The sequence below is a fragment of the Panthera tigris genome, chromosome A3 (genome assembly GCF_018350195.1).
Source record: "Panthera tigris isolate Pti1 chromosome A3, P.tigris_Pti1_mat1.1, whole genome shotgun sequence".
In the NCBI taxonomy this organism is placed as follows: domain Eukaryota; kingdom Metazoa; phylum Chordata; class Mammalia; order Carnivora; family Felidae; genus Panthera; species Panthera tigris.
The window spans coordinates 129,446,609-129,471,689 of record NC_056662.1 but is presented as its reverse complement, the minus strand read 5'-3'; the positions used below and the strand labels follow the sequence as shown (position 1 = coordinate 129,471,689).

Below are 25,081 nucleotides of genomic sequence, written 5' to 3'. Positions count from 1 at the left end.
GTGATGTGTGATAGTTGGATCATTTTCAAATTTTCCTTTAAGATTTGGTAGGATGATTGCTAACGGGATGCCCTCCTGACTGGTGTGGATTACATGGTCTCTCCATGTGTGCTACTGGGGACAGAAGTATTTACAGTCCTTTGTGAGATCTAGGAATTTCGGGCTTACTACATTCTAGCAATTCTTTCCCCACCCTCATACAGTTTCATCTCCCATGGGCAGATCATGACATTCAGGCAAGGTCTCAAGGACTTTTCTGCGGACATCTAGAGCTCTCTTTCTGAAATACTCTCTTCTCTACTCCTCAGTTCTGCAAACACTAGCTGACTCTGTTTCCCTGAAATCCAATCTCTACTCTCAATTTAGCAGGATTGCTGGGCTCTGAGCTCCCCTCCTATTGAGAAGCCTGACAACCGCACTCAGGTGGTAAGCTTGGGAAACCTACAGGGTTCGGTTCACGGATGTCCCTTTTGGGGGGGGGGATTACATCCTTGCGATTAGACATTGCCTATTGTGTGATGTCTGAAAAGAGTTTTCTGTGTTTTATTTTACTCAGTTTTCTAGTGATTTATTGGCAGGGTGGCAATGCCTATAACAGTTAATCCTTCATGGGCAGAAGTGGAGGTCCTCCTGGTGATCTTTCAAGGCTGGCAGAGTCGAGTTAACACTTCATTTTCTTTGCTTTCTTTTTATACTCTTTCTCCTAAATGATCTCATACAGTCCACTCACTTTGAGTATTATTTATGCATGGCTCAAGTGTGTATCTCAAGAGCCAGATTCTTCTCTCTGCTACGTTACATTCAACTGCCTATTTGACATCTCATCTGTTAGCCCTTTCAGGAGTATTCTGACCAAAACAGAACTATTGATTCTGGAGCCTACAATACGTTGAATCACCATTTATACAGATATTAAGGCCAAAAACCTAAGAGCCATCCTTGATTTCTCTTTTGAACTTTCCTGTGCCATCTATCAATAAATTCTGACACGTCTGTCTCCAAAACATATATATATATTTTTTTTACCTTTCTCACTATTTTCCTTTCTATTGCTTTAGATCGAGCCAACAAAGTTAATCAGAAAATGTCACTCCCCTCCTTAAAACCCTCTCAATACAATTAAATCAAACATTTTTATGGTCTTTAAGGTCCTCTGTGATCACCAAATTCTGTTCCTTATTCTCCCATTTATCATGATCAAGACACATTGGCCTCCTTTCTGTCTCCTGAACACAAAGTTGCTCCCACCTCAGAGACTTCTTCCTCTCTTTCAAAGCCTCTTCTAGAGTTTTGCATGACAACACTTAGGGGACAATTTATATACACATCTTCCCTCTGAAGAGGCCAAAAGAACCCATACCTGCCACTTTCCATAACAATATCACTTTTATCTTCTATTTTTTACTGCATTTATCAATGCCTCCTTTTGTGTTCATTTGTGAATTTACTTTCTCTTTTCTTCAACTAGAATGACAATTCCTCAAGTGTTGAGATGATTTATTTTATGAATCAATAAATTAGCAGTGCTTACAAGAGTGCCCGGTGCATAGTAGGAACTAAATTCATACTTACTGAATACATGAATGCATAATTATATTTTATTGTAAAATTACAATATAATGTATGGATGCATAAAGCACTTTGATATAAAAAAATCTGCCCATGGTGGGGGTAAGAGTGGTGTCGGGAATTTTCTGGTGACACACAAAATCATTTTTTTAAAGATGTTATTTGGACTTTAGATTAGAACTAAGCAGGGAATGAAAAGACCTTGTTCCAGTCAGGCTTGTAGAAAGACTATTATTCATGATACTCTCATACTTAAAATGTAAAGAAAGGTATTTAAAAACCCAGTATTTATTTTCCTTTCATTATTTCCTTCCCTACAGCATAATTATAGAGACTAAAGACTAAAAACCTTTCAGGAGTGTTTTAAAAAGAATATTTTACTCACATCTGTTACACAGTAATCCCAAATTATAACAACTTGAGAGAGAAGTGTTTTTATAACTCGCTTTTATAACCTATGTAACTATTATTAACTTGTGTAGTTTCCTTCCCTCTATTCCCATATCTTTAAGACTGAGTTTGTCATTACTTTTGCTTGTATTGTACTGTTTCTTATTCTGACTTTAGCATGTTTCTTTAATTGGCTGAACTGTCTTTTCTTTGTTCAAATCACAGGGAACACAGCAGGGCTGAGCGAAGTGGGAAGCTTCTCTGCTTGACTCTTTTTATGATTTTGAGAAGTTTCTTGACATTTCTAGCAGACATGCTTATTCACAGGCGACAAGTGAAACGAGCAAGCCCCAAACAAGTGAAACAAGTCACGTGGACTCTCGTTCTCATGGAACAAAATCATTTGTCAAACAGCGCAGAGAAAAGACGAGGTATCTTGAGGAATTTGGAGGAGTATTTTTTCTACAAAGGTACAACTTCAACTATTGCTACCGTATATATTTAAATATGACCCATTATAGTAGAAAGAACAGAGACTTTGGAGTTAGAGAAAATTAGGATAAGAAATGGGAATTTGCTGTCTTTAGAATTTCATCAAGTTGTGTAATTTCTTTGAGGCTCACTTTCTGTATCTGTAAACTGTGGGACAGTAGGTAGTTCACTGTGTGGTCACGAAGATGAAATGAGCAATGAAAAGCAATCAAAAGGCAGCCTGACGTGCAGTGAAATAATCAATAGTCCTCTATATTATCACTACTCTCCATCAAACATTTGTTTTAAAAAGTCTACCTTTGAATCCTGTTCTGTGAATAACCTAGAAGCATATATTACTGGGTATATAGTAACACCTTAGTAAAAATAAATCAATTTTTATGATACTAGTAATGGTAGAAGTGTTAGAATAAAGACGATCACAGGCTAGAAAAGTTGACTTTTTCTGGCCTAAAATTTTACTGTTTTTCCTTGTGGCCTAACAGTAAAGGTTTTTGTGCTGTACCTGCGAAGGGCTGACATCTTAGGGCATTCTAAGAATATTTATTCGACAAATGTTTATTAAATACTTATTACCCAGGAAGATTTGTTTATATGTCCATTATCTAGTCATTTGTCTATCCCTTCTTTCTTTCAACACATGCATATTTAGTAATTTATACCAGGAACTGGGAGGGGTAGAACTGCCATGAGGAACAAAGAGTAAACATCCTTGCTTTCTGAATTTTATATTCCATAGTAAGAAATGATTTTTATCCCTTTCTGGTATTGAATGGCAAATGACTGGAGATGGTCAGGAAAGGCCTCTCTGGGACAGTGACATACAAGTGATAGCCCAAATTAAGCGAAAAAAGATGAATGGAACTTAGTCCCAGCTCTGGTCTGGTGCAAAACACAAGCATGTGTGATGATAATCATCACACAATTACTGTGACACAATGCTGAATGGAAAGTTTTAACTGAGGTGCCAAGGTATGATCGATATCAGATATTAAATGAGTTCTGAAATGGATCAAAATGCAATTTTTAAGGGAAATATATATTAACAAGTTGCAATGGTCCTTAAACCTCTCACTCATCCCAAGGATGGGGACATTTAAAAAAATGTTATAAGAATGATTTTAGGACGGGAAATTTCATAGAATGTTATGGATTTTCTGGCCAAGACTTTGGAGAAAGTTTCACCAACTGGACACTGAGAGATAAGCAGCTTTTGTTTTTTGTTGTTGTTTTTTTTGTTTTGTTTTGTTTTTGTAGGAAAGCAAGAAGCAAGGAGATAAAGGGCATTTCAAGCAGATATAGAGTTATATAAAGCCAGTCATATGTAAGCACTACTTACACAGGTGTGAGGTCCAGAGCATTAGCAACCTAATGGCCTAAATGGGAGGCTGGAATCCGATCTCAAAGAGAAATCTCAAGAAATTTTATCGACAGGTTACGGGAAGCAAGTAAGAGTTAGTCGTGTGGGTGACAGAAGATGTCAGGATATATAGCACACCCTTTCAAGATGGTGCCATGAACGTAAATGTCCGTAGAGCTTAAATATTCACTCTAAATTAAACATACTGCAACCTTCTGCCGTCGTAATTTTGTTTTGTTACGGTTTTCAGTCATATTGACCTAAGGCTGGCTTTAGAGATTTGGAGAAGTTGTAGGCCTTCTCATAGAACTTGCAGAATGAATCTACTAACACAACAGACTTCAATAAACATGCTAAATCAGGCTTCCCTGGTGGTTATTAATTACTTTGTTGCACCTTGCCTTCTGCTGAAGGCGCAATAATTTTCTCCATATCCTTCATTTAAAATACGGTAACAAACTGTACATGACCACACGGGTGGGCGAGGTAACTTGAGGGCCAGGGTAATATTCTAATGAGGATTCGCATAGGCTTTTGTCAGATGCCTGGCACTAATATTCAAGGACATTCTTAATCCAATTTCAGAGACAGATACTTTAAAGTTTCAAGGCAGTCTGTGCATGTTTCCATCTCTGGTTCATCCTTCCTTTGGGGAAAATTTAGCTGTTTCAACCTCCTGTGAAAAGGGCTCTCTGGGGCTATTCCCCAACCCTCAGGGGGCCCTGAACACCAATCCCCTAGCCCTTAACCTGGAGAGACTTTAACAACATGGCTCAGACTCTAGACTCTCAGGTTCCTATGCGAGAATTGGCTTTGGAGACAAAAACAGACGCTCAAACTTGGTTCCACCCTGCAGTAGACTGAATGTTTGTGTTTCCCCGAAGATTAACTTATTCAATTATAACCCCCATATGATGGTATTAGGAGGTGGAGTCTTTAGGTGATAAGGTCATAAAAGTAGAGCCCTCATGAAAGAGATTAGTGCCCTTATAAAGCAGATCTCAGAGAGCTCCCAAACACTTTCAACCATGAGAGGACAGAGCAAGAGGATGGCTGTCTATAAACAAGGAAGCAGGTCTCCACCAGAACTTGACTATGCTGGCACCCGGATCTCATAGTTCTGGCCTCCAGAACTGTGAGAAATAAATGTCTGTTGTCATAAGCCACTCAATCTATGGAACTTGGTTATAGCATCCTGAACAGATTAAGACACATGCCCCGGGACTCTGGACTTGAGAATTCTATCCCAGGAAGTCTTGACACCCTTTTTAGCTCTTTAGCCCACAGGCAGGCAGCTTTTGAATTTTGTCCAGCTTTTCCAGTTGACTAGCTTATTAGGATTGGTGCATATCATGCGCCCTGCCTGTTCCATAAGCTGCATTATCCTGAGACACCTTATGCCAAATGCAAATATGAGCAGGAGGCTTCCTTGCTTAAATCTATCTAATTATTGGGGCACCTGGGGGGTAAAGTCAGTTAAGTGGCTAATTCTTGGTTTTGGCTCAGGTCATGGTCTCATGGTTTGTGAGTTCGAGCCCTGCAATCAGGCTCAGCACTGTCAGTGCAGAGCCAGCTTGGGAGTCTCTCTCCCTCTCTCTCTGCCCCTTCCCCACCGGTCCTCTCTTTCAAAATAAGTAAACTTCAAAAAAATCTATCCAATTATTGTCTTTCAGTTTTCAAAAAACATGAAATATTTAGATCTATATAGCTTTTCACGTTCTGTACATGCTAATCTCACCAGCTGTATTTTATGTCACTGTCTCATTGTGTGGTTGAGAAACACAGGACATCTCCCAATGTTGGAATGACCATGATTCCTAGGGCTAGGGCCTGCACACATGGTGGCCCCTATGCCTGAGATGTTAATCTCTTTTTCTCTATGTAATTAATTAGTATTTATCCTTCAGATGTCACACTAAACTACTTCCCCAAAGAAGCCTGACCTCAATCCCCAGATATCCTTTATTATATATCTTAAACAGGATGTGTGTTCAGATCACTTTTCACTATGGAATTGTGTCTACAATACATGTCTCCCACCCTAGAGGCATGCTCTGAACACACACACACACACACACAGACACACACACACACATATACGTGTATATATATATATATATACACGTATATGTGTGTGTGTGTGTCTGTGTGTGTGTGTGTGTGTGTATATATATATATATATGTATATATATATGTATATACATATATATATATATTTAACGATCACGTCCAAAGCTTTTGTAAAATACCTGTCCTTAGCAAATGATTGGTTCGTATTTGCTTGATGAGTAAGTGAACAAAATGCCCAAGGTCAACAGAATTTTGACGAAATCTATTCGTGAGAACTGAAGGCTATTTTGGTGGCTATATTTTATCTCATTTATAACATTGTGTTGGTATACACTGCCCATTTGTCTAGGAAGCACTTTAGCAAAGTGTTGAAAAGGACAGGTTTGAGAGTCCATCTACCTGGTTCAGAATCTCAGCCCCACATTTCAGGAGCTTTGGGGTGCTCAACACATTGGCAAATCTCCCTTTCACCTCAAATTTACCAACTGGAAATTGGGGATAATAATACATGTTCTCACAGCAAATTCAATATAAGTTAAACAGGGTAAAGTGCTTTTTAGAATAGTGCCTGGCATACAGGAACAAATGCTAATTTAAGATTATTTACATTTTTTTTTTTTACTAAGTTGGTGATATCAGATTTCCTGAATTTTCCAGGGTTAAGTCATTCTTACAATTTTTTTCTTTTGGGATATTATTTTGGGACATTCAAATACTTTCTCAATCTCAGAATTATTGCAATATTTAACTTGCTGACCTTTTACGTCAGTAATAATCCATTCTGAAGCATGTCCTCAGAAGTAAATGTAGAGCAGAGCAGTGCTTTTTGCACAATATGGTTCATCTCAGTAATATCTATGACTTTTTGTTAGTGATCTATTGTAACATAGCAATATTTTCAAAAATTTAGCACATATTTATTATGTCACAGCTCTGTCAGCCAGGAGCCTGGGCAAGGTTCAGCTGGAACTCTCGTAAGGCTGTCATCAAGGCTTTGGTCAGGGCTGGGTTCTTATCTGAGGCTCAGCTGGGGAAGATCTGCCTGGAAGCGACATGGTTAGCAGCTTCTAGTTCATTGCAGGATGCCAGACTGTGGGCTCTGATTTCTCAATGACCCTCAGCCAGAGACCACCCTCGGTTCCTTGCCATGTGTTGCTAGAGTGCTCATAGCATGGCAGTTTGCTGTTTCAGAGGTAGCAACAGAGAATTTTCTAGCAAGATAGCTGATACAATCTTTATGCTGTCTGCTACTGAACAGAAGTACGTCCCAGGTCCTGTGTTTGCACGGTAGGGGAGGAAAGTACTCAGAGGTGTGAAATGGCATTAATGGGGACCACTTTAGAGCCTGTTCACCACACAGTGATGGTTACAAACACCCAGAGGTTGAAATACTGGTTTAATAAATTATGGCACAAGCACCCTCATTAAGGTTGAAGAATAAAGAATTAAAATGAACATCAGAATACTATGAATAATAGTCATGATTTTATGTAAAGTTAAAAAAAAAAGATAAAAGTGAATATTTAAAGTGATTCCTACTAGATAATAAATTTTATGCCGAACACATTTTGGAAGTGAAACATCAGGTTTTGGTTCACAGTGCCATTTTTTTTTTTAATTTGCTTCTTTGGTAGTACGTTTCCCATTTTCCAACTAACATAGGATGCGTTGTTGGCATAATTTCAAAAATAGAATTTTTACAAAAAAAAAAAAAAAAAAAAAAAAAGCCCAAACTGGCTTTTTCTAGAACTCTTCTTTATTTCTTCCTCTTCTGGATGGCAGAGGATTGACGGAGATCCCGAAACCCACGGATCAGCAAGTCCCTCAACTGTGCTCGTCAAAAGTCAAGAAAAGCTAAGGACTGGAAAGAAACTCAGTGACCCTTGACAGCCCCCTGCCTCTGCAGCAAAATCTCAGCAGGACTGAGAGAAACCTAACTGGGACAGACATCTCATTTCCACAGCAATTAAAAGCATTGCATTCAGAAACACAACATCTTTCAGTGGAAAAACTCCACCCAGCTACAGGCTCAAGAAACCACTGACTTTTTTTGAAGGTACGTACTGTGGATACACTTGGAGCATCCAGTTTGAAGTGCTTCCCTATTGAACGTGTGTCTGAAACACACACGTAAATTCACTCGATAATAAGCTGAGTTACTCGTTTTAACGAATATAAAAGCACACCAAAGGGACTTCTCTAAAATGAAGACGTGCGTAGGATTGTAAGAGTTACAACCCATTTCAACTAGTAATTATTCTCAAAGTAGGTGAGAATGCTGGGCACCTCAATATTATGGAGGTCATTTCACGATGCCGCGAAATACTGGTATACCTAATTCGCCCGCAGATTGATCAGAATTATGTATTTTAAATTGTAAGTTGCTTAGGTATAGTAAGTGAATCAAATTTACACACAAAAACACATATTATGAAATAACCTTAAAACTCTGGAAGTCACCGATCGGATGTTTCCAATCTGTTCTTTGGAACGTTCATGTGTGTATACACATACCGTTGGTAGTTGTATAGTTTCTAGGTTAGTACGTTCGTTCTTTTTTTTTTTCTCGAGACTGAAGAAATCTCTACCAGTTTCCACTTAATGTTAACAAATGTTGGGAAAGTTGGATGGACAGAATGTGCATCTCATCCATTTTTTCTGGTGAGAGAGAATCACCAAGCAGACCCGTGGAGGCTTAATCAGATGCATTGTCCTTATGACGTTAGGGCTCAGTCTGAGAATCCACATTTGATCAGTCTCCACCGTGCCTGCCATTTGCCACAGTTCAATGCACTAAATTTCAGGCTGGAAACTGGTGTATACCGGTGATTTGGGGTGGGGGGAAAGTTTTTGCTCACAGAAGTTGATTATGATTATAGTCAAATGTAAAGAACTGATCATTTTCTCCTCAGAGGCCCCTTATTCCACAGCACTACAAGAAAAGCCAGGAAACAACAGATGATTTCTATCTGACTTGCCATGCAATACACAAGTAAATTCTCAGCAATAAAAACATATTCTAGTTTGTTTGATAAGGCACATGAAAATAACCGTTCCTATTTAGTAAGTGGCATTTTCCTTGTGCCTGAACGGAAATACATGACTTTGAATGTTATTCAGGGAGGAATCATTTCCCTCTTTTACTCTGTCTTGCCAATTTTGTTTCGTGATCTCGATACACTCAATGGTAGCAATCCTAGTATTTTACTTAAAGTTCTAACTAAACTGATTAAGTTCATAACTTTAGAATTGTTCCACTCTGTTTATAACCAGTGAACATTTTCTGTTTTTCATTGGTCTTTATGTTGCAAAGGATTATCGACACAGGGATATTTCTCTTAACGAAGAAATGTTCTCAAGCCTGCACATACGGTTTGGCTTAGCAGAGCCAGGGAAAAGCAGCACAAATATCCTGAGCACCATATCCAGGAGAGGGGATTACCGCTATCTTTATTTTACATGTGTGGCTTTGAAGAGTACTTAACAGGAATAGACATTCACGACAGTTTAGTTATTAATATTTGATGAGTGCCGATGTTTCCCCATGTACTTTGATAGGCTATTAGAGGTTTCATTTAACCACCCAGGCAACCCCTAAGGTGGTTGTTAAATGCCATCATTACACGGTGGGTGGATGGGAACTTAGGGAAGTCAGAGAGTTGCAAGTGGTAAGAATGAGATTCAAATTCGTGTGTGTCTGACTTCAAGACACCAGACTAGAATTTTTAGATTCTACAGGATATCTAGAAGAATGTCTCAAATATTTTGTTGACTGCAGTGCTTTATGAACTAATGAAGCATCTTTTTTTTTAAACATGTTTATTTTTGAGGGAGAAAGAGTAGGGGAGGGGCAGAGAGACAGGGGGACAGGGAGTGGGTCAGAGGATCGGAAGCAGGCTCTGCACTGACAGCAGCCAAGCCCGATGTGGGGCTCGAACTCACGAACCGTGAGATCATGGCCTGAGCCGGAGTCAGATGCTCAACTGACTGAGCCACCCAGGCGCCCCCTGAAGCATCTTTTTATAAACCTTCCACACTATGTTGGTTATTTAACCTTTGCCTCCCACCCATCTATATGCATTTTAAAAAACTAAAGTATGCCTTGCTTCTACAAACCACGAACAGTATCCTAATTTGTGAATATTTGGACAGATTACTCATCAAGCCAATTATTAAAATGCTGTATTGAAGTATTATAGATTACGCATCTGGTTCAATAGGTTTATGGCAAAAGAAATTAAAAGCTGTCATAATAGCCTGATCACTTCCTTAGAGTAAACAAACAAAAAGGCAACTATGTTTCTAGGAAACCAGATTTACAAAATTTGTCCTGAGTATGGTGGCATTCAAATTTGGCATCTGTCCTTACATTAAATAAATGAAGACATTATATTAACAAGTGAGTTTACAGAAAGTAAAGAAGTCCATTTAATCATATAAAATGGAGCAGGCACTGAAGTATAGTCACTTGGTCCCTTAGATTATTCCAAATTCAAATACCCTCTCTGTTGGCTGACACTGGTTGGAAGAATAATGCTAAAGGTAGAGAAAGCGTTCCCGGGAGAGTTGGATCTTACTTAAGTAGAGCCTGAAGGCTGGATGGAAGTGAAACACACAGCCACACTTCGGTGTTATTCCACAGAGACTCATAATTCATTTACAGCACTGAACGACTATGACTGTCATTTATTGACCACTGTTTTGTGTGTCAGTAACTTTCTCTGCAGCAGGGAAATGGAATGGATTAAGGGATGCCTTGTTAGTAGTATATAACCTACCTGGAGAGCAAAGCATCTAAATATTTAAATGAAAGTAAAGCATATAAATAATTTCTCACTCAATTCTTGTCACATTGTAGAAACACGATACATAATTACAAATATTTAATAGGTAAATTATTGAATGAATCCATAAATGATTATCTCTTTAGAGATGGGTCAAAAGCATAGGTCAGTGATTGCCTAGACTTCCATTATCTAGCTCCGTTATTGAATGTCTTATCAGGGAAAATTCTGTCAGTTGTTTCAAGGGGAAAATATGTAATAAGAAAGTTTGTGATGACTGGATGCACCTCCTGGTTAAACCACTAAATTCACACCAGTTATGTCTCATTACTTCTCTGCACACTTTCCCATTTTCAGGGGGAGGTCCAATCCCTATTTTGATTATTCCTTAGTGTCGTTTTGTCACTGAGTTTCTTATCACAAAGGAATTTAAAATCTATTCCATGAAAAGTATGTTTTTCTTTGGGAAATAAATAACTTTGTCTTGATAAAGAGACCAGAGTTCAGTGAGAAAGTAGAAGGAGATAAGTATTTCCAGAAATCTCTAAAATCAGTTCGGAAAGCTTGGTCAACTTTTAGGATGTCTGTAGAGCTCAGAATAAAATATTCTTGTTTACTAGGTTTTAAACATTTGCATTGCCAACAGAGCTACAAAAATCATCTTGCAAAAGCTAAAATTTGACACTGAATTTTGTTGTTAAATTGTTACAAAAGCTTTGTGTTCTAGTAGACCCTGTGTTTCTGTGTGTGTGTGTGTGTGTGTGTGTTTCTGGATGTACATGTGAAGAGAAAATATACATAAGCATTAGTGTGCAGATGAAGAACAATTTTCTTTTTGTAAATAAAAAGAGACCAAAAAATCAGACCATAAAGTATAAACAAGACCATGTAATCAGTAGCAACTCTGGGGGGATTATTGTTCTAACATAGGGGTTTCGAGGCTTTATAGTTACATGGAGAAAGAAGACAAAATCTGAGCCTACTTGAGGTATGGAATTGGAAATAAAACCCTACATTAATCTGAGATATTCAAACATTTTAAACTGGTTGAAAATATTAACTAAGAGGGAAAACTACTCACTCTATTCAGTGGAACAGAGAGAAACTTTTTTTTTTTTTTTTTTTTGGTTTGGCCTGGACTCTGGGTTAAAAAAGAAAAAGGCAAAACTACTAAATATTTCTAACAACGGGTCTGTACTCATATGGGCTAGAAAACTCAAACTGATATGTATTAAAAGGAGAAGGTCTATATTGTTTATTATTATTATTGCTGTTGTTATTACTTGTGGACACATCACCAAGTAGTTGTTACTTACTGGGGCTGTTTTACAGTAATTGCAGAAAGATAACCATGTCTGTTTTGCATATGCAGGAACTTAGCCTCCCGGGGTTAGTAAGCAGGCATCATCATGGTAGGTGAGCCTGCCATTTGTGAAACCAAAAGCTTGCATTTGATCTTGTCCGTACCACGTTAGTATGAATCTGGACAAGCACCTTACCTCTGTAAACTCATATCTCCTCCACTGTAAAATGTGAACGATAAAAATACCTGGCTCATGTGACTGCCTGGTTAGTTAACTGGTTGCCTATGGTTACCAATAGCAAAGGGCATGGAGGTAAAATCTAAAGCAGCTCTCCTCTGGAAACACTCCCAGCATTCATCATATGAAAAACTGCATATTTACAGTGATTCATACGGCCAGAAAATGCCATGACGGAGATGATTAGAGAATAAATTTGGTATAAATTTCAAATAAGCAAGGCCAAAGTTCTATGCTTTAATTATATTTAGCTATAGCTATCAAACTGCAACAATGACATTCTTGGAGTCATGTTCTGAAAAACATTTATAATACACCTAAAAAAGTTCCAGTGGAAATTAATAGTATATGAGTCATTTTATAAATATATGCTAAGTAGGCATACTGACATATCATTCTTTCATTAACAACATGTTTTGATAGAAAATATGCTGGAACCGACTGTATTGAAATATCTACTGTATATTTGTCATATATACTATAGAAGTTAATGTATTACAATTATATAAAATTATAAAAAGGAAATAGATCCAACGACTCACAATATATTTATACATTTTACTTCCTATCTCTTAAATTAGCAGATATTATTTTTCATTATGTAATTGAATATATTATGTTTCATTTTGTAATTTTCCCTGAATATTACAGAGTGGGCTTTTTGTATATTACAGTATATTTTAAGTAAACATTATCTTAATGGGTACATATTTGGATGGATATACTTTATATTTGTATATTACTCTAAATTAGTCTTGCTTTCTTCTGTGTTTTTTTCTTTCTTCTTCTTTTTTTGTTTATTACCTATTATATATATATATAATATATATGTATATAAATATATATAATATAAATATGTATATATATATAATATATATATTTATATATATATAAAATATAATATATATTTATATTTAAAGAAATATTTAAAGCAAATATTTGTATGTAAAAATTGTTAGGTGTTTCAGATTACTTTCTCAAGATAAGTTTGAAGAGTTGAAAACTCAGGTAGGTTGAAGTGTATGAACATTCTTAATACACAGTACAATATTGAAAAGTTCTATCTGAACCAACAATCAGCAAGAAAGTTCACTATTAAATATCAAACACTTAGATAATTTGCTTAATCGCTTGACCCTAGTTTCTTTTCAAGTAAATTAAGGAGATCAGATTTGTATAGTGGCTCATAAGGTCCACATTTAAGTCTTACCTAATCTACTTTTTAATTTTTATAACATTTTAAAAACAATCTAACTGCAAATCTAAAATGCTCAGAATGAGGTCATTAGTGTGACTATACAGAATTAATGTAAATACAGTTCAACTCAAACAAAAAGCAGGTTTAGGTATATGTGTCTTACATTAGGAATGTTAATACGTAATATTATTTAGGGTTTTAGTTTGTGGAACATGACTCTTAAATCCAGTTCATACTTTTGCAGACACTCCGGAACTATGAGCCCTCTGTTGGTACTTGTCAGACTACATAACTCTAAACTCTCTTCCAGAAACAAGATTCTGTAGCACAAAGAAAAGTGCAAAAGAAAATAACCATGGAAAAGAATGATTCTCACAGCTGTAAAAGGTCAGAGGAAATGCCAAATAGAAGAGAAATTCACAGGCTCTTAACTCTTGTTATTTGGACCAAACTCAACAATGGCCTTTTAAATTGTTATGGAGACTAATGCAAATTATATATGCTGTATAAGAAATAAGAATCTATTACAAATCATCAGGAAATCATTTAAAACTGGAACGGAATAATCTTTGATAAATAGTAAGGAGTATTCCATCTTTAAAAGAGTTAGCTTATGAATTTGATTTTAGTGTGAGTGCTTATAAACATTAATTTCATTATGAAAGGTTGTAATTTACTTTCCCCCTAGGGAAGAAAACTCTGTTTGTCTTGGATTATATTTGCATTTCTTTTTTAATAGCCTCATTTCGTTTTTGACAGGTAAAATATTTATAGTGCTGGGAGGTCTGGTATTTTTGTGCTGGCTTAGTAACAGCTATGAAATCACATCTTATTGATGTTCATACCCAGGAACACAAGGACCCACTCAGTGTCCCTGGATCAATTATGATGATCAGCTAGTGACACTGTAACTAAATGTTCCCATAGATATTGGCTTTTCTCCAAGATATATTAATTGTAAGAAGGAGTTAGTACTTTTTATTGGGAGAGAGGTTTTTTTTTTTTTAACTTTTATAGAATTCTCACTCAAATTGGAAGCGCCTCAAATTGTCCTTTTTATCCTAGATTGGGCTTTTTCTGGAGTTTTTCCCCCTTTTCTTTTTTTTTTTAATTTAATTTGCTTAATTAATTTATTTATTTTGAGAGAAAGAGTGCAAGTCGGGGAGGGCCAGACAGAAAGGGAAAGAGAGGGAATCCCAAGAAGGCTCTGCACTGTTAACACAGAGCCCGACTTGGGGCTCAATCTCAGGAACCGTGAGATCATGACCTGAGCCGAAACCAAGAGTCAGATGCTTAAGCAACTGAGCCACCCAGGCGCCCCACTCCCCTCTTCTCATTTCCTATTCCTGCTGCCCTACCTAGGGTCTGATGATCTCTTGTCTGGTCTATTGCAGTTCTGGCTAGCTAGTTCCCAATATCTTGAACCCCCAGCCCTCTCCTACATCTGTACTGTTCAGCTATTGTCACAATAAGGCTGTGCCATTAATCACCCAAAAATGCAGCGGCTCAAACTACAATCTGGTACCATGCGTCCGTCAACGTTAAGCAGTTCATATCACCTTCTCTATGCCACCTGTTCTTCCTGGCCTCTACCTCTTGCCACCTGTCACTGCTCCTCACGTGCGCCTCCGGCTCCCCTGGTGTGCATGTCTATTTCATAGTATACAGTAATTCAGAATACTTATTCAATGCCTGCTGGGATAGGCGTCAGGATAAATTGATAAACAGAACAAATATTCCTGCTCATTGTTTTATTTACTGAATTTTCGGACTCTCTTCTCCTATTGCACTAAAAACTCCTGAGATTACTTGCTTACCTTTGTATCTGCAGGGCCTACCACAGTGCTTGGCCTGTATTTGGGTCCAGTGATTAGACGAACGAATGAACATATGTGAAAATAAGTTCATGTGCTATGGGATCTTGAACAAACCCTTCCAGCCAAGTCCCTTTGAATAGTTTTTCAGTAACCCGTCTATGCTGTGATATACCTTGTGTATTTGACGCTGGGGTGGATCACTTTTGAACCCTTTGTTACATATGAGAACATTATTTTCAGTAATCATTCCCAAAAAGATAAAGTTAATCAGTAAAATACATATTCTAAAACGGCCAGAAGAGCATGTGATTCTTGACCTCGGAGTTGTGAGTTTGAGCCCCACCTGGGCCATAAAAAATATAATTATTATATATATATATATTACTATATTATATATTATATATATATATATATATAAAGAAAACAAAGGGGAAAAGCTAATAAATTGAGACTTATATTGTATTAATTTTTCAAAAGAAGGTGCATATTTAATGGTCTGTCACAATGATGAATATAACAATAGAATTTCTACTCGTTTTCCCCTAAGTTTTAAAACATGCAGTTAATTAAAAAAACAACTAATTTTCTATTTAAAAGGTATTATCCCAATTCAGTCAAATATTTTGCAAGTTAAAATTTGCACTTAGCAAAGACGGTATGCCACACAGCTTGCATATAACACTATTGTAAATTACGAACGTAATTATAAATTCTCAAGTTGCTTTTATTATGTTTTTTGAATTCTCTATGGACAATGAACTCATTGGGTACAGCTGGAGCAGATCACGCCCACCACCTCTGCTCTCCTGGTGCCTCACTGTGCCTACGTAAGAATGGAAAACAAACAAAAGAGTGGAAAACATTGTGCATGCACACACAATTATAGGTTCTACTCTCGTCAGGGAATGTAGAAGTGAAAAGACACTTCTAGAATAATGAAACAAAGTTATCCTCTGAAAATAAAATTGAGCAAATCACCGTAAAAAGGAAGAAAAGAAAAGATCCTACAGGGAGACTGTCTATTTCAAAGGATGAACTGTCAAGCCCCATGATGATAACCACACCCATAGAGTCCAGGGAAACCTCTGGTCTTCTTAATGGGTCAATTGGATCGGGCTCTTCTTTGCAGGAGGTTCTTTGAGGGTGACTGACAGAAAAGGGAGCTGACAAATAAGGGCTTGTTACCATTTATTAAGCATGATCAAAATACCTTGATGAAACATCATTAGAGTCAGAAGAGGAAATTTGTTCAACTGCCTACTACCTTGTTAAACATACCCATTTTAAAGCTTTCAATTGATTGCCCATCAAAAGGGGAACTCACACGGGGCAGGTTTCTGAAAAGAGAGGCTGTCTGAGTGGAGGACAATCACAACACAATTGGATCAAATGGGTGTGTGTTAGAGGGCAGACCCCCTGTGGATTGAGGAATGAATCAAGGGCAGGGTTTAAGGAGGCACAAAGCAACGTTCAAAAAATCAGGAAGATGAGAGAAGGTGGCTAGTTCCTACCGAGTCGTTTGGTGATGCTGTGTCGGGAGGTGATGTGAGAATGGGGAAGATAACCTGGATACACAGGTGCTGAATGTGCAGGGACCCTAAGTGACAGGCCAAGAAGTGTGGATTCTACCCTAAGGCCACTGGAAAGCAGTGGCCTCCAAACTGTAAATCAACCGGCATTCTAATTTATAAGTGAGTAAATGCTGACAAGTTGTGTCAGGACTCAGTCATCCAGGACCTAGCTCATGTCTGGGTTAGCAGGGGAAAAAGTCCTCTGATTATCCTCCCCCAGGCCTTACCCGTCTTTGGCCTTTCTGTAGCTGCAAATATACGTATTTCAAAATCATTCAGTCACGTCAAAAATATCTGCATCACTACAGCTGAGATATAGCTATTTACTAAAATGATGCAGGAGGGGCCTTAACGTTGACTTTATCTGTGCAATGTTTTAGTTACCATAAGGATTTCTGCTTGTAAATACTTGGTGGTCACACCTTTGTAAATAGATTTTGGGATCAATTTATATGTGAAAAAAACCTTACTTGCAGTTCATTGGCCAACTCTAAAGAGACTTTACCATGGAAAGTCAGAGGTTAGGAGAAGTTCATAGAAAGATGGTTTGCTTTGTTTACAGAAATAAATGCATGAATAAGTGAGTTGAACAACATTCTCTTTTGTGCATTACAGATAGTTCTACAGTCGGACAATTACTTTACGCTTTAATACCAAGTGAAAAAATCCTGGACCCAACGTCCTCAGGAATTAGCCCTCTTCCGGCATCGCCAGTATAATTTGTCCAGGTCCTGCAGACCCTCGTGATATAATTCCTTTCTTCCCTTAGCAGGCTTAGCAGAAGCCTTGTCAGATGATGTGACTTGATCACAGTCATTGATCTGGTGGCCAGAAAAGATCCCAGCGGGGTCACATGTTGCCACGTATTGCCCTGGTCTCTACATCATCTCCATGAAAGGGGTATGTGTTAGCCTCCTACCAGAAAGAAATGGGCCACTTTTGCAGAGCCGGAGGATCTACAGAGATTTCAGGTTTTGAGGTTTTCAAGGTTTATCAAGGCATCCCAATTTCAAGTCTCAGATCCACTCCTTCCCAACTAGGACCCTAAACTTGACATTATAGTCATGGCTATGACTGAGAATTCACCTTCTCTGGAACTCTGCTCTCAGTATAATTAAGGTTTGGAGCTCACCTTCAGCTTTTCCTGCTCTCTGAACTGAGCTATAGTCTGTTTATGTCCTCCTAGGGAGCTCCTGTGTCTTTCACACTTTGCCTCCAACTGTTGATTAAACATTCTTAGTTTTGCCTTTTCCTTCTGTAGTACATTAACAGAACTCAGTAATAGCCATCAGATTCCATTTTCCTTATAATTAGTACTTTCCCTTAATCCCTCAAAAGCCTCAGAGAGTCCATTGGCCAGTTCACCACTGGCAAAGATGTTAACAAATGCAATGCTGAAGAATGTCAGGGACCATCAATCCTCCTCCAACCAGCAGGGCAGGGGTTCCCATTGCAAACTGGCTGGCAGGGGATCAGCTCTAAAACATCCTTTTAGAGTCTGTTTCCTTGGACACCTTCTGGAGCCAACTCCTTAGGTCGGGTCCCCTGGGTAACAAACTCCGGTTGAGATATGTGTACTGGCGGTCTGTTCATGGTGGAAAAGCAAAAGAAGTAGGATCAGAGAGAGAAGCTGAACTAAAAGGCATTTGCAAAATAGGCCACAGCTGATTCCAGGGAAACAGCAGAGCAGTGATTAACCTTCGAGTTGCCCCACTTTGAGCAAGGGGCTATTCCTTGACACTCTCATCCTTCTCCATCATGGATGAGTCAACGGGGTTAGTGTGTCCCCAGGAAGGGAACTCAGTCTTGGGTGAGGTGGTATATTAGGGAGCAATGACTCCCAGAGCAGGTTTCACCGAGAGCCCTCAGCCAGTTAACATCCTCAGAAACTGAGAGAATGAGTGTCTCCATCTTGAAATGGAGCTTTGATTGGTTCACCACAGCATCCACTTGGACGGTGTAACAACTTAACCCACTTTGATAAACCTTTTAGTGAAGGAAGGGGAAATTGAGGTCTATGAAACCCTGGGGATAAGGAGGAGGGAGCCAATTATTCAGAATGAATTAATGTTTCCTTTCTGGAGATTTCTGAAAGAGATGATCAATTCCGAAACTAGGAGAAAAATAAATTTCTGAAGGGCGATAGATGGAGAATAGACAGTTATTTCTAACTTTCATTCAATTAATATCATTGACTTTAGAGAATTGTTCTTCCAAATTCCAGGCCTCTATAAGTGAGTTTTCCGTCATGAGTATGTTATTTGCAAAGTCAGTCATTTTGTCAACAATGAGCTTTCAATGGTGTCTACTTACCCCTTTAAAATCCCACTGGTTTGGAAGTGTTCAAAAAGGTTGCCTTCTGTATGCATTAAATGGCACCTTAAAATGATTAACGTTTTCAGTACTCAATAGATCACACACAGTGGTTTCTGTATTTCCTGAATCTATCACTATTAACACTGATACATTTTATTATATCAGCCTCATGTAAAATAAAACCACCTGTTCCCCACAGTCCCCCCTCAGTCACAAATCCTAACCAGGACAGCTTTAAGTTCCCTTCAGATTGATTAACTTTAGACCTGCCTTCTTTGTGCCTCTGGGCCACTGACCTCCCTTCTCACCCCTTCTCCTATGGATTCCCCTGGTGTAAGCACAAAGATACCTCCCCTCCCTTTTCCTGGATCATTTATTTTAGAAAACGGGGCACTGAAAATTCTCTGTCCCTTTGAGATGTAAATCTTTTAAAAACTCTCTTGCCAGTTTTGTGCCCCGAGGTCTGTCTCTCTCAAGGGCCTGAGAGCCATCTCTTTAAAATGTAGTCATTGGGGCACCTGGGTGGCTCAGTTGGTGAAGCATCCGACTGCGGCTCAGGTCACGATCTCACGGTTCAGGAGTTCGAGCTCCGTGTCGGGCTCTGTGCTGACAGCTCAGAGCCTGGAGCCTGCTTCACATTCTGTGTCTCCCTCTCTCTGTCCCTCCCCCACTCGCACTCTGTCTCCCTCTCTCAAAAGCAAAGTAATAAACATAATTATTTTTTTTAAATGTAGGCATCAAAGAAGGTGGCTCCCCTGTCTCCCAGGTTCTGTGGCAGGGTCAGAGCCTGACTGCCTTGGACACTTGCTTGAATTGTACAACAACCTCCTATCATGAAAATAGGAAAAAGTTTACTTTTCCTTTAGATAACACCAGTAAGCAAAGGTCACCTATGATCCCCACCCCACCCCACCTAAAAACTCCCCCCACCGCTTTGTTCCAGCTGAGCGAAGACTGCATTCTGCTCTTTCCCCCCTATTGCCACAGCCTCGAATAAAGTCCCTTCTGTCTTTTTAACTTAGTCCAATGCAAGTTTTGCTTTGGCAATTTATAAAATTTCCTAATTCTTCCTATAATTTCTTACGTCATATCTACATTTCCTATTTCTCTATTTGCTTCACTCTTACAAAATTCAACATTATTAAACTATCTTTGGATTATTAATCCTATTCACTCCCCTTTTAAGTGGATAGCAATATTAATAAGTGCTTATGCAATAGATTCAAACACATTCATAGATATTAATGTCATTTTAATGAAAATCCCTTCAATTCCCTTTTAATTCACTAATCATCCTATCCATCAAACCATACCTGTGAACTTTTTTATACTTCCACAGGCATATTAACAGATTGTTTTATACTCCTTTATTTAGACACTTCTATTCAGATCATGATGAAAATAAGACTAGAAGCAACTAGAACTAATTAACTACTGGAAAAAACAGCAATAACATCCGAAATGCCAGATATTAAAGTTGACTGTACAGGAGCTAAAAACAATTAAAATCACGGTATTTTAATTTTAAAAGAATTTGAGAGTTCTGGTTAACGCCCATCCTCTTCATTTTGCAGATAAGACAAGCCAAAATTAAGGTAATATGAGTTTTCCAATATCAGCAAATTCATGATCCTGATGCAAACAAAAACTGAGTCTGGAATGTGTGATCGTTGCACCACACAATTCCCATGAATTTTCTTTCCTCCCCAAGCATATCTAACGAAGCAGCTTTAATAAAAGCAATAAAGATATACATGTTTTCTAAAAGCTTCAAATCCCAGGACTAAATTAGGACCAATAGAAACATCAAAACGTAAAGTGATTGTTCTCACTGTTCATTCTTAGGGTGACTTCAAGCAACGTAATGGTGGACACATCCTGACATAATTTCCATCTCCTCTGTTGGACAAAGACATCTGGGAGATCTCCACCCGTACCTTACCTCTATAGCTCTTCCCTCTCTCCTCTATCTGTTCTTGACGTTGTATTGAAACAGGAGTTTCTTCTTTTTCTTGCATGTGTATCACATGCCATCGTGCACTTATTACCTGCAAAGTACTCTACTACGTGCTACATCTGAGTGAATGAGATATTTACCCCCACCATGGGGCCTGATCATCCCACAAGGTAAACAGTACTCATGTAAATTATTCCATAAGTGATTGCTTAGTCATAACCTTAGTAAGATCTGGAAAATAAGAGTGGAGAGTGACACCGGATGTTGTACGTGAAGCGTGAACACCAATTTAGAGTATATAGTGAAGGAAAGACTCCAAGACAAGATATGGAGGACATGCAAGTTAACAGTAGGATAAAGCATGAAGGAGAAGCACATATAGACGTCGGGTTCAGGATCCTTGAGAAGGGGAAGCTGGTCCTTGAAGCACTATAGGAATAGAAAAGGGTCAATGAAACAGAGTTAACAAGAGCGGAGAGGTAGGAAGATGCATGGAGTCAGAAGGCAGGGGACGGATGAAGGGGATTTTCACGATGTAAAAGATTTTGGTTGATACGAGAGCAGTTGAAAGGGTTATCTAGAGTAATGTGTTGAAGTGTTGGGCTGGAAGACACGATCAGATTTCCCCCCCTTTTGAAAATATTACTTTACTTCCACATGGGTTATATCAGAACTGGGCAAAAACAAATGAGAGAAGAGAGAGAGAGGTTAGTTAGGGAGAAAATGTAGTGGATCATGTAAGGCGTAATTTGTTGGTTTTAAATTGGCAAAGTGTTACGTTACAGAAAACAGAAAAACAACAACAACACTTCTACTGTAAAAGCTCTTACTGTTTTGATGTATTTCATCCTAAGCTTTTATTAACCTCTATTTGTAATTGTCATATTCTCATAATCTTATTATACTTGTTTAATATGCTTGAATCAATTACGTTCTAAGTGTTTTATCATGTGACTCCATAAACCCCAGGGTTATTTTGATTTATATATAATTTTGGAAGCATATCATTCAAAACACGCATATTTACTGCTTACTGAAGCATTCTATTTGGAAATCTAAAAGTCCTTTCAAAAGGGCTATATTAAAAACCAAACTCTTAATTCCTTCCCTCACTCCAAAGTGGCATTTATCAAATTTTTTTCCCATCTCAGGAAAGGCCAATTTATCCTACCCACTGCTCAAGTGAAATCTCTCGTGGTCATCATAATGTGTTTTTCCCTCTTATTAAAGGCATCAAAAAAGTCCTGTCAGCTCTAACTTTGAAACATATTCAGAATCCTACTACTTCTCACCATTACTACTGCCATCTAAGTCTCTTTCCTGATTTATCACACTACTCTTAACAGTATTCCCATGAATCCTAGCGAATCCTAGAGGGATGCGGGTCAAATACTGACAAACAGCAGCTAGACGATATTCTTCCCTTCGTCCTTCCAGTCACACTACCTACAGGGAGAGGTTTACGGATGCAAGTTAGTAACTTAGCTCATTTTAAAGTTAGTAACAGGGACAAGACTGAAAAGAGAGTCTTCTCTTTTGTCTCTAGTTTTGTGGACTTTGAACTCTATCATATTCCCATTAAAAACCAACCAACCAACCAAACAAACAAAAAACCCTGGCCACATTAATAGTGAAACCTAGACAGTGCAATACTAAATGAAACTTTTGCTTAATGCTTATTTTTCGATTTCATGAAATTCAAGATAGTGAAGAACTATTATCTCCCTAACTTTTCTTTCTCATTTGGCTGCACCATTCAGTTGGTTTAAGTGACCTATTAGGTCTTTGCCATTTATTATAGCTTTCAGTGAGTATTTCCCAACTTCATGCAATCCATTTTGCTTTAAAATTATTGATTAAAATAGTCCAAATTAATGTGGCATGCAAATTAATGTAGCGGTATTCAAATTTTATAAAATGTTCCTAGGCTTAAAAAGGGATAATTTCACTATTAGACAATAATTAGATTTATTTAGGATCTAAGAGAATGTAAATGTGGGGAAATGATTTTTTCTCATAATTATGACAGCAAAGAATATTCATAACTTATAATATCTTCTGTCTTTATGCTACCTGATCCCTGATGCCCATGATCATCTAAATCTTGAATTGAATGATAAGATTTGAATGATTAAGGGTAAATTTTTATGGGAATGTAAAGTTGAATGAATCATATATTTCCAGGATCATGATTATAGGTTTTAAGGGGCACCTGAGTGGCTCTGTCAGTTAAGTGTCTGACTCTAGATTTCGGCTCAGGTCATGATCTTGTGGTTTGTGAGCTCGAGCTCTGCATGGGGGTCTGTGCTGATGGTGCCTGGGATTCTCTCTCTCTCTTCCCCACCCCCCCACTCACACTTTCTCTCTCTCAATAAATAAAAAAAAAAAAATGTAAAAAAAAGAACACAGGTTTTAGGCCTGACAGTTTTTAGCTCTTTTGTTTACAAACCATAGTACTTAGCAAAATTCAATTTCAACGTCTAAGATTCCTTTTCCGTAGAATCTATATCCTAAAGTGTTTTGTGAATTAATGAGACACTATATGCAAATTGCATTGCACAGTGTCATGCACCAAGTGATTTCTCAAATGTGCTAATTATTATTAGCAGTAGTATTTGGAGGTAAATCAAACAAACTTTCTTGAAGAAAAATATCAAAAGGTTCTGCTATGCAGCAGAAATTAAATACAATAGGGAAAATGTCAGTTTCTCCCTCATCTAAATTCTAATTGTGTATACTAAGGACATATATGGCATTTTTTTCATGCCTTTAGCCCAATTAGATTATGAATTCCTGCAGATCAAGAACTTGGCGTGTTTCATTTTTATATCACCATTTGCCTTCTCCCCAACTTCCCACAGAAAGCCTCCCATGATGAGCACTGAGTAAATATTTGTGAAAGAAAAGGAAAATAACAAAGAAGCAAATACCAGAAATAAGGTAGTCGATACGTTTCAAATTCTGTTCTGAAAACTACTAATCTCACACCAAGCCTCCTGGCAGGGAGAGGGGGTGTAGAAACAAGTGTCAGATACTTTATGAAAGCATTCTGCATTTGCTCTGGTTCTCGATATTCACAATTGACATTAACAAACTAAAGACTGAGAACTATTCTGTTAAACGACCTAGCATTGCCTTCATGTATTTGATTACTGACCCCCTTTTTCATCTCATATATTGATAGAACGACATTTGACAAACATACATATTTTTATTAAAAATACCCTTTAATGTGGTTTGTTTTCATACTGAGAACACAGTCACAGGATAAGAAAACCAGAAACAATGCCATTTTTACTGTTAACAAATTTGAAAGATATACATGAGCAATTTTATATGTGTATGTATTCAACCACATATGCATTCGTGGATATATATGTACCTATGATACCTGTACATACATGTTTCACACATGTATATTATATAAAATCTTCAATTGTGGAAAACATAAAATACCATCCTCTGGTTTGGTATGATAAAGTAACTACATAGTTTGAAACAGGACTAAAGCTCAGATATGCTATCCTTCCAGGTGTGAAATTCTGATTAAATACCAGCAGTAGCCTTAAATGTCTACTTTGCAATCAAGAAGTCTTAGGGGTTTCTTGAATTTCATTTAATGACATATTTGTTTACTGAACATTATAGCATTTTAAGTTGCCTTAAATTTTATTCTGGTTCTAACCTGTATTGTCTTTTTCACTCTTATGTGGATCCTGAGAAACTTAACAGAAGACCATGGGGGAGGGGAAGGGGAAAAACAAAACAAAGTTACAGACAGGGAGGAGGCAAACCATAAGAGACTCTTAAAAACTGAGAATAAACTGAGGGTTGATGGGGGGTGGGAGGGAGGGGAGGGTGGGTGATGGGGATTGAGGAGGGCACCTGTTGGGATGAGCACTGGGTGTTGCATGGAAACCAATTTGACAATACATTTCATATTAAAATAAAAAAGGAAGAAAAGAAAAGAAAAGAAAAGAGAAAGAAAGGAAAAAAAGAAAAGAAAAAGAAAAAGA

General features: G+C 37.9%; 1 long non-coding RNA gene across 1 annotated transcript; it reads left to right on the top strand.

Annotated features, from left to right (window-relative positions):
* The first annotated feature begins 225 nt into the window (after nucleotides 1-225).
* Nucleotides 226-21,081, top strand: LOC122237440. The gene is made up of 4 exons (XR_006216014.1): nucleotides 226-426; nucleotides 2,185-2,429; nucleotides 7,664-7,937; nucleotides 20,954-21,081. It is a non-coding gene; the product is annotated as an uncharacterized LOC122237440 (long non-coding RNA).
* Nucleotides 21,082-25,081: the final 4,000 nt, after the last annotated feature.